This window comes from Motacilla alba, chromosome 13, assembly GCF_015832195.1.
Source record: "Motacilla alba alba isolate MOTALB_02 chromosome 13, Motacilla_alba_V1.0_pri, whole genome shotgun sequence".
NCBI lineage: Eukaryota > Metazoa > Chordata > Aves > Passeriformes > Motacillidae > Motacilla > Motacilla alba.
In genome coordinates, this window is record NC_052028.1 from 14,660,044 (window position 1) to 14,668,814 (window position 8,771).

Below are 8,771 nucleotides of genomic sequence, written 5' to 3' on the forward strand. Positions count from 1 at the left end.
TGCGAGTCAACTGTGGGACTTGGGGAAGTCACACCACACACGGCAAGGGACACTGCTACTAGGCCTCTGGTTTCCATTAAACACATTAAAAAAATGTTTAAGTTCTTTAAACTTTTCTAAAGTTTAAGGTTCTGGCTTAATGTGTTCCATGTTTGGGGGACTGTTTTTATCTTTATGTCATATATGGCAGCCTAATTACAGTCATTTCATTGCCTCAAACTACTTGAAAGAAGTTGCTACACATCATTATGTGCACATAAGTGACACTAATGCCATGTCTGATGCCACACAGGTGTCTGAGGGGGTTAACACCACAGCTTGCACCCAGACCAAAATTCACATTTCAGATAGGTTGTCCACCCTCTCCATCCCATGCCACATGTTGTGCTCTGGGTATTTTTTGTTATATTTAGCAAAGCTAGAATGAGTTTTCCTGCAGGTAGTTGCCACCCCTCCAAAGGCACTGCAGAGCTTTTTTAGTGATTTGGCTGATCAAGATTTGAAAACCCCAAATAACTCTGTGTCCTTCAGAAGCTGCAGCACCACACCACCCACACAAGGCAGGTGTGCATGTCCAGGGGGAGGGTGCACAGCCTGTTTTAGGTAAGGATGGGTGCATGCCCAGCTCCATCCATTCAACTCTGTGACCAAGACCTTTTTCTTTACACTAGAGACACAAGCACCAAGCCGAGATCTTTTCATGGCCATGAGCAGTGTTCTGTCATCTTCTCACTCTGCTTCTCCATCTATTCTACAAACCAGGGCAAGGACACATCACCTCCTCAGCCAGTGGGCTTCTGTGTGCCCTGCTGAATGCACACACAGCTTTGTTATGCAAAAGAGAGTACAAAGAGTCCCCTCTGTGCAGCAGCAAACAACACAAACATTCCTAAATGAGACCAACCAAAGCCAGAGGCAGATCCCAGTAAAATCTATAGGGAGATACAAATTATTCTGCTGCGTGCCTGACTGCCAGGAGGAGTTTTGCAAATGCTCTAATGAAGTCTGGACTGCACCAAGCCAAGACTGTCAGAAATTAATTCCTAATGGTCTCCTGTATAGAAGCAGCTCTTCATCTGTCTTTTCAGCCAAGTTGCTTGAGTTTGCTTCTTTTCTCTTTAGGAATTAAGTGGACAAGTAATTACATGGGCAGGAATAAAACTGGAAATAAAAAAGAGGATGAGAGAAAACCCCTCCAGTCGACGGGTGGAAGTTGAGGCAAGCAATGGCTGTAAAGAGGCGCCTGCCTCATGCCACCAGGACTCCCAAGTCAGAGGTTGGTCAATTAGAGCTTTACCAGCAGCAGATTGACTTAAAAATATGTAAACCAGCTGGCCCTGATCCTTCTGTTTTCTTTGTGTACCCGGTGCTGACAAACACCAGCCATTTTTACATAGCCTTGGGAAAGCTCTTGTTCTGGAAATCATTAGTTGATGCAATTATGGTTTTCTCTGTTGAATGTCACATGTGCAGAGGTCATTGCTGGAGATAGGAAAGAGGCTTCTGTTTCCAGAAGAGGCATAAAGATGGGCCACTTTTGGAATACAAAAGGAATACAAGCTTGGAATACAAAATATCGCTCTGCACTGGCAGGACACGTGTCCTCCCACGCATCACCTGCCTCTGAGTGCCTGCTTTGCTGTGGCCCCTCTCCCAGTGGCCACATGTCCTCTCACCAGGGTTCACGCCGGGACTTCAAGTGAGAAATGTGATGCTGTTGATAAAAGCTGCCTGCATGGTTTATCTGGAAGGTGTGAAAGGCATCTCAGCTCCAGTGGCCCAAGTGCTAAACACCAGTCTGGGAATGAGCAGGTCCCCTGTGAGACTGGGACTGTGGCAGCCCAGGCTGGGACTGGAGGGTGAATGGATAACTACGCCAGCTGTGGATTTCAATGACTGAAAAATCAGGACAAAGGTCCTGCTCTAGAAAAACATCAAGATCAACCAAGCAAAGATAAAAGTGTCATGAGCAGCCCTTGGGATTGTGTTTCTCCAGGGATGGGCAAATGAGCGCCTGGCTGGACTCCAGGCTCAGAGCACAGTGCCAAACCTTCTCTCCGTGGGGAAGAGGGTGAAGCCCAAGCCCAACAGCCAAGGAGGCACTGAGCAGACACAGCTGCTTCAGAAGTTTTGTCTGGTGCAACATTTGAAATGTGGCGCTGGCTCATTCCTTGGTGGCATAACCCACCAGGGCGATACCCCTTTTTTCCTCTCATTTAGTACTGCCAGTGCATCACAAACCAGGTAAATTCTTCCTGAACTGAGCAATTCAAACAAGCTGTGCCTAATAGTCCATCTATCTCGTTGCTATTTATTTTGGCATCTTTGCCTGTTTCAAATCCCACTTAAAGCTGTCTAACAACCAAGATTACGCCACTCACAACTGCCATACAAACATCTCTATTACTGTATGTACACTGGAAAAATGACTTTTTTCCCTCCTCCTTTTTGCTAATGCAACACTGGCAGCAAATCACACTGAGGTAAGAGGAAGGGGTGAGATGATAATTATGCTGTGCGAGTCCAAAGTGTGACACCAACATTTCCTGCTGGCATCAGACACTGTGGAGACCTGTGTGGGCTTGTAGCACACAGGCACACTGAGAAGGATCCACAGGTGTCCAGTTTAATAACAGTGTCTCTGCACTGCCATCCAATTCTCCTCCAAATAATCAGTCAGGCTTGGCTGGTGTCAGGCAAAACACACATCACCTGTAGCACCAGGCCCTGCTGAGAGCAGCTCTGGAGGCTCCCAGCCTTCCTGTATTTGTAGATCTGATCTACAAACAAAACGTCCCAAAGGATTTTGACAAACTGACATTTAAACAATGGTTGAAAATTCATCCAGCCCGGGGTGCTTGGCTGCTGCAGCTCTCTGGCTCTTTCCAGTCTCCTGGATGCACACACAAAACTACCCCAAATCTCCAAAAAGAGCAAAATCTAGGGCTGGGATTTGTGTCAGTTCAGTTGACATTTGTCAGTGAAAGCACCTCCTTCTGCCTGCTTCACACACCCCTTCCCAGGAGCTCCCCCAGCTGTGCAGATTTCCACAGGAAAAGCTGCTTTTTGGGACAGATTTTTCTACAGAAATACTTCAGTTTTGATGACTTTTCCTGAAATTTCTGATTTTCTTCTTCAGAAATTTGTTGCCAAAAAAAAATTGTTGCCATTGGTTATCTATTTCAAGGTTATTTTGCCATATATTTCACCAATTCTATAAAACAAAGTATTTAGTTTAGATCTAGATTAAAATACATAATGTTAGACAACAAGACAACCACCCCAGTAGTTCTTTTGAGTCAACCAAAAGTGTTCAGGATTTTCTTTTCAAGGATGTCCCAAGAATTTCGAAAATGCAACATTTCCTGCCATTTTCACACCAAACACACCTGGACATCCCAGAGCTAGTACTAGAAAGTGCTCCAGCTCCATCACAGCACCATTCTCATGCCTGCTCTGTTTCTAAATGCTTCAGGTGGCTCCTCAACGTGCTCTGCACATGAGGCAGCACTCTGAGCACTCTCGCTGTCTGTGCACAGCACTTCATGAGCTCCCATCCAAGAAGGTGGAACAACGGGATAATCCTAAACCCAGTTCTTGCAGCCCTGACTCGTGCTGTTCAGCTTTGTGCACATTTGGAGACTCTTCAAGCAAACATTAGCTGAGAGGAAAAACAGATGGTGCAATTAAAACCCCAAATTCTCCACAACAGGACGCCCTGACAAATCTCTCCAACCTTCCCTGAAAGGCTGAGTGGGGAAGCTGGAGCAGGCAGGCTTTGTTGTCTGTGTGCTGTGCAGGAAATCAGGTGAAGAGCCATTTCTAAAGCTCTGACAGCTTCCTTAAGGCAGACAGGCTGAGAGTCCCAGAAAATCAAGGCAGAAAGGCCCAAAATGCCCATCCAGAACCTCACAAAGCAGCAATCAGAGACCAGCACTTTCCTCTGTGCAGCAGGGGCAAAAAGCTGAGAGAAGCAGCTCTGGAGGCAAGAGAATGGAGATCTTTGAGAGGGAAACATGGGCTCAGCTGCTGCAGGGATGAAGTGAGAGAGGATTGCACCTCTGCACACCAGCCAGGGGACACCCAGGGATGAAGTGGGAGAGGATTGCACCTCTGCACACCAGCCAGGGGACACCCAGAGGAAGAGCCTCTCCTTCCACACCAGCAGTTTCTTCCGTGGGGGAGCCCAGGGGCCACTGAAGAGCAGCAGAAAGGCCTGGGGGTCACCCAGGGCTGCAACTGGAGCACCCACAGCAGCTGGAGAGGAGCAGAGGGTGCTGTCAAGGGGCAGGCAAGAGTCTCCCCCCAAGAACTCACCCTCACCACAGGCCCGGCCAGACTGGAGGGACTTGTCAGTGGCATTCTCATTTGGGAGCCAAGTTAAATTATTCTGATTTTTTTTTTCTGAAGAGCTCCACAGGGGCTTTCAAATGTGATTTTCAATACCAGTCATATTCAAGAGCCATTCACCTCCCAGCTTGTGCCACCAGCATCTGGCCCATAGCATGCAACACTCTGCTTTCTCAGGATATATGAACCTGGCTCAAAAAACCCCAAAACAAGCAAGCAAGGCCTTGGCACCTTTGTGTTTCCTGACAGCACAAGCCCAGACCCTCAGGAGCCAGCATGTGGCTCACAGCATACCCAGGGCTCCTTTTTCCCTTTAAAAAGCTTCAGCCTTTCTGTGTCTTGACTTGCTCAATTTGCTTTGTGGGTTTGTTCCACCTGAAGTCACCAGAGCAATTCTCTCATCGTGCTCCCATCAGTTTGGTGTGAAATGCAGGAGGAAGTGTTCTTTGCTCCAGACTAGCAGAGCACAAGCCACTTTCTCAGTGTCACAGCAGGCATGGCACAAGGTCAGGACATCTGAGACTCCTCCACACTCCCAGAGACAAGAAATAAATGTCACAAAGTCCCCCTGCCTGCCAAATCCAGGCAGAGGCTGCCAGAAGGAGGCTGCCTGAACTTCACAGTCAGAACCTGCACACTCATTTCCCTGGCACAGGCTGGGCTTGGGGTGCAGAGGGTTAGGAGGGAGCTCTGCACCTCCTGGAGAAGCCAGGAATCACATCCTCCCAGCCCAGCTTCCAGGAAGCATGGAGAACCCTTGCTGCATTTCCAAATAGAGCCCATCTCTTCCAGGCACTGACGCCAGCTTTCAGTGAGCTGCACATGACTCTGACATCCTCAAGAACCACCATCATCCAAGAGTCCTTGGGAATCCCTGGCTGGGAAGGGAAACTGGGAATAAGGAGAGCTCATCTCCACTGCATTCTGCAGTGCTGTCACCAGCAGAGAACGTGCCAAGAGTTTGGTCATATTTCAAGGAATGTTTCTTCCCCGATCCCCAAAGGAACAATTCAGCTTTCCTCTAGAAAGTGAAATAGCCCCAGTGGTCACAGCTCTGCTGCTGCAGAAAGAATTTTATCCTGTGCTAGTTCTAGATGTGACTGAATCCCTGCCCAAAAGCACTGTTATCCCAGCTGGACAAACATCCTTCTCTCTGCAAACCCCCCCTGTGTCTTCACACAAACAGACCCCATTTAAAATCCCCCCAGGGAGACGGTGAGACTTTTTCTCAATTTATTACTGAGCCCCCAGATGCTCATTTTACCCTCCTCTACTTTCCCCACTCTCAGCACCCACCAAAAGCCCTGCAGCAAATGCTGTGGCCCACCCTTCTGTGCAATTCCCTACTTCCCTCCCCCAGTCAGGATCCACAGGGACACTGCACCCCTCATGTCCCAGCACACAGAACAAATCCCTGCTTTGCAGTGACTGTCCCAGGCTGTGGGAGGGACAGCTTTTTTAGTTTTCCCAGCTGTAGATGTTTGTTTTATTTCCTTAAGAGGTTTCAAGGAGGGCATTTCTCAAAAAGCTCTCTCTCCCACAAAAATCCAGCCTGCTCCTTGCTTTTATCTCTGTAAGAAGGAAAGAAGACCGGCTCCCACAATGACTGTGCTTACTTGCTTTCAAGTCCACAGAATCAGGGGACAAATGCCTGCATCCAACACCAGTGCTTTGCAAGAGCCATTTCCAAGTCATCTGCTCCAGTACCTTATTCCAAAGTACGTTTGGTTCGATTTTCTTTTTTTCTTTTTTTTTTTTTTTTCTGTGGGGGCTTGGAGTAGAGAGGTTTTCAAAATATGCCCATGAATCCCTGTGGAGGAAGGTTGCACAGCAGGTTGTTCAGCTGCTTTATGGGAGCTGTAATCGAAGGTGTAGGAGAACAGAGCCAGAATTAGGATCCTGAAGCCAAGGAACAGCAGATCCCCGTGGCTTTGCTGCCTCAGTCTCTGCAAAACTCCCCAACCCACCTCGTTCTGTGCTGTGACGCTGCTGTAGGAGCCTGGAATTCTTCAGCTCAGGCCAGCTCTGTACACAAGAGACCCCTTGTCTGTAAGCAGAGAACTGGGGTGAGAATCACAGGCTAAGATGCTCCAAGGCAAGGGCTGGAGCATCACAGACCCCCAAACCTGGCCCAGGGGGACCCCAGGGTTCCTGTGCACAGCCCCCACGGTGGCAAATGGCCAGGGAATAGATGTTGAGCATTGATGGGCCCCTGAGCACCTGCTCTGCACAGCGTCTGTGCACAGACTTCATGCTCAGGATCCTTGGCTTATTAAAAAAAAAAAAAAGGCAGTTTAAAAAACTCACTTTTCACAAGACAGCTGAAGACTTGACATGCAAGTCTCTAATACTGCAGGAAGTACTCAAGGTAAAAAACAAAAACATGAACAACCGAAGAGAGAAACAAACAAAACGTACAAAGAAAGCTACAGCAAAGCTTTCATTTTTCTTCATTTTTTTTTAACAAAAACTCCTTCTCTTCCTCATGTGTTTTGGAAAGCAACTTGCTGATCCTCTCAAATCCAGGAAAGGTCCCATCAGCAAGGGTGAGGAACTCATCAAATCTGCATTTTCATTCTACCTCTGGACTATCAAACTCCCAAATTAGGCATATTCCCAGCAACACACTGTGACAAATGCATCACCCACACCTCAGCTCAGCCCAGAAGCAGACGCTGTCCTGAGAAAACCGTGCCAGACCCCCTAAAACAAACAAACAAACAAAAAAAAAAACCACCAAGAGGAAAATGTAATTTTGTAGCTGGGAATCTTGACTGTCTCCCAAAGTAGCATTAATCCACCTCACCTTCCTAAGCTTCACCAGGAAATAGCTGCAAGGAAGGGGTGGAGGAGGAAAGAACCACTTATGAAGCATCAGCTGCAGTCTAATTAGAGCTATTAGCAAGCTCTTAGTGGTGTTTATTAGCCCTTACCCAGCGTTGCTGAATGAAGCAATCCTGACATCAGCCTTGTGGCTTGGAGAGCCACGCTCCAACCCCAGCTCCAGGAAGAGAAGGGTCCAGAAAGGCCAAGCTGGTTTCAATCACAGCTGCAGCTCAGGGTTTGTTTTGATCGCATAGAAACCAAGGTCCCAGATAAGGGGAACCCACCCTGCTTAGGGCAGGAATAAGATGGCCCAGTCAGATGGGATCCATCATGATATCTCTCTGAGCTAGAGGTTTCCTGCCCTGATTTATAGCTTCTGAGTCATTTTGAGTTGACAGCATCATTCTGCTTTTGCTCTTCAGAGCGCCAGGGATTGCCAACCACCGCCCCGGGGATGGGGACAAGATGCTCTCAGAAGACAAAGCACAAGCCCCTGAGCCCAGCTCAGGACAAGCTGGCCATGAGTTGGACAGGATTAAAATAAGATTTACATCTTCAGTTGTGCAAAACATTCATCACTGACTGCTGTTGGACGTCCTCAGCCTGCAAACAGTTTGTCTGACATGAGGTGTTTCTTAAACGCGCCATGCCTTTCAAAGGACATGCAGCCAAAAGCTGCGTGCCTCAAGCAGGGCTAATCTCCCTGGAGTCTCTTATAGTAGCATATTTCAAGGCTGTTTATCATACAGAAGGGACATTTAAAAATATACAAATGTATGTTATAAATCACAGCCTTTTCCTGGGAAGGAGCAGGAGGAAGAGACCAGCAATCACTCAATGTTGAAGAAATTTATATGGAGGTATCTTAGCTCTGGGCTTACCACAGCTAGCAATCATTGCTTCAGCAGGGCCAAAAACACATAATCAGAGCACCACAATAAATGAAAGCACTTGGGAAACTCAAAACATACTTAAGGGAACACTGAACTCCCATATATCTTTCTCAAGCACATGTACAGTCAGGTAAAAACTTCCATATTCCTGTGATGGAAAAGCTGCCTTGTTTTGTGGTGTAGCTACCACAGTTCACAGTCTTTACAACTATTTCCTTTACAGATAAGCAGGTTTCTACATTCTCAGCAGATGGGTCTGTCAGAGGTGCTGCTGGAGGAGGAAACCAAACAGAAATCTGAACTCCTGGGGCTGAGTGCCAGATCAGTACCTGAAAAACTGAGCTGTCTTCCCTGACTCATTCCCAGGGTGTGTGACAACCAACTGCTGTGGTCACAAGGTTTTGAGAGACAAACATGCATCTTTCCAAGGTTGTGGCCACAAGGAGTTGCTTCTGCAATGCTTTTCAGGACAGTGTTGATGGAAGCTGCCTCTGGAACCCGGCTGATGTGACCACCAGCTCTGCAGGATGTTGCCAAGCCACCCAGCCCCACAAAACCTGCAACGCTACCAGCACAACCTCCCCTCTCGATGAGCAAACACTGCACACCACAAAGGTGCTGCTGCTGTCCCAGCCACCTACTAGCAGCTGCTGGAGGGGTTCTTTTGGAAGAGAAAATGTGTTGAAAAGAAGCTCTGATTTC

At 47.7% G+C, this 8,771-nt stretch overlaps 1 long non-coding RNA gene across 1 annotated transcript; it reads right to left on the bottom strand.

Moving 5' to 3' along the window:
• Positions 1-6,103: 6,103 nt before the first annotated feature.
• On the bottom strand, positions 6,104-6,356 carry LOC119706576. Its single transcript, XR_005258573.1, has 2 exons — positions 6,318-6,356; positions 6,104-6,207 (listed from the first exon to the last, which is right to left on the bottom strand). It is a non-coding gene; the product is annotated as an uncharacterized LOC119706576 (long non-coding RNA).
• Between the last annotated feature and the right edge of the window lie 2,415 nt (positions 6,357-8,771).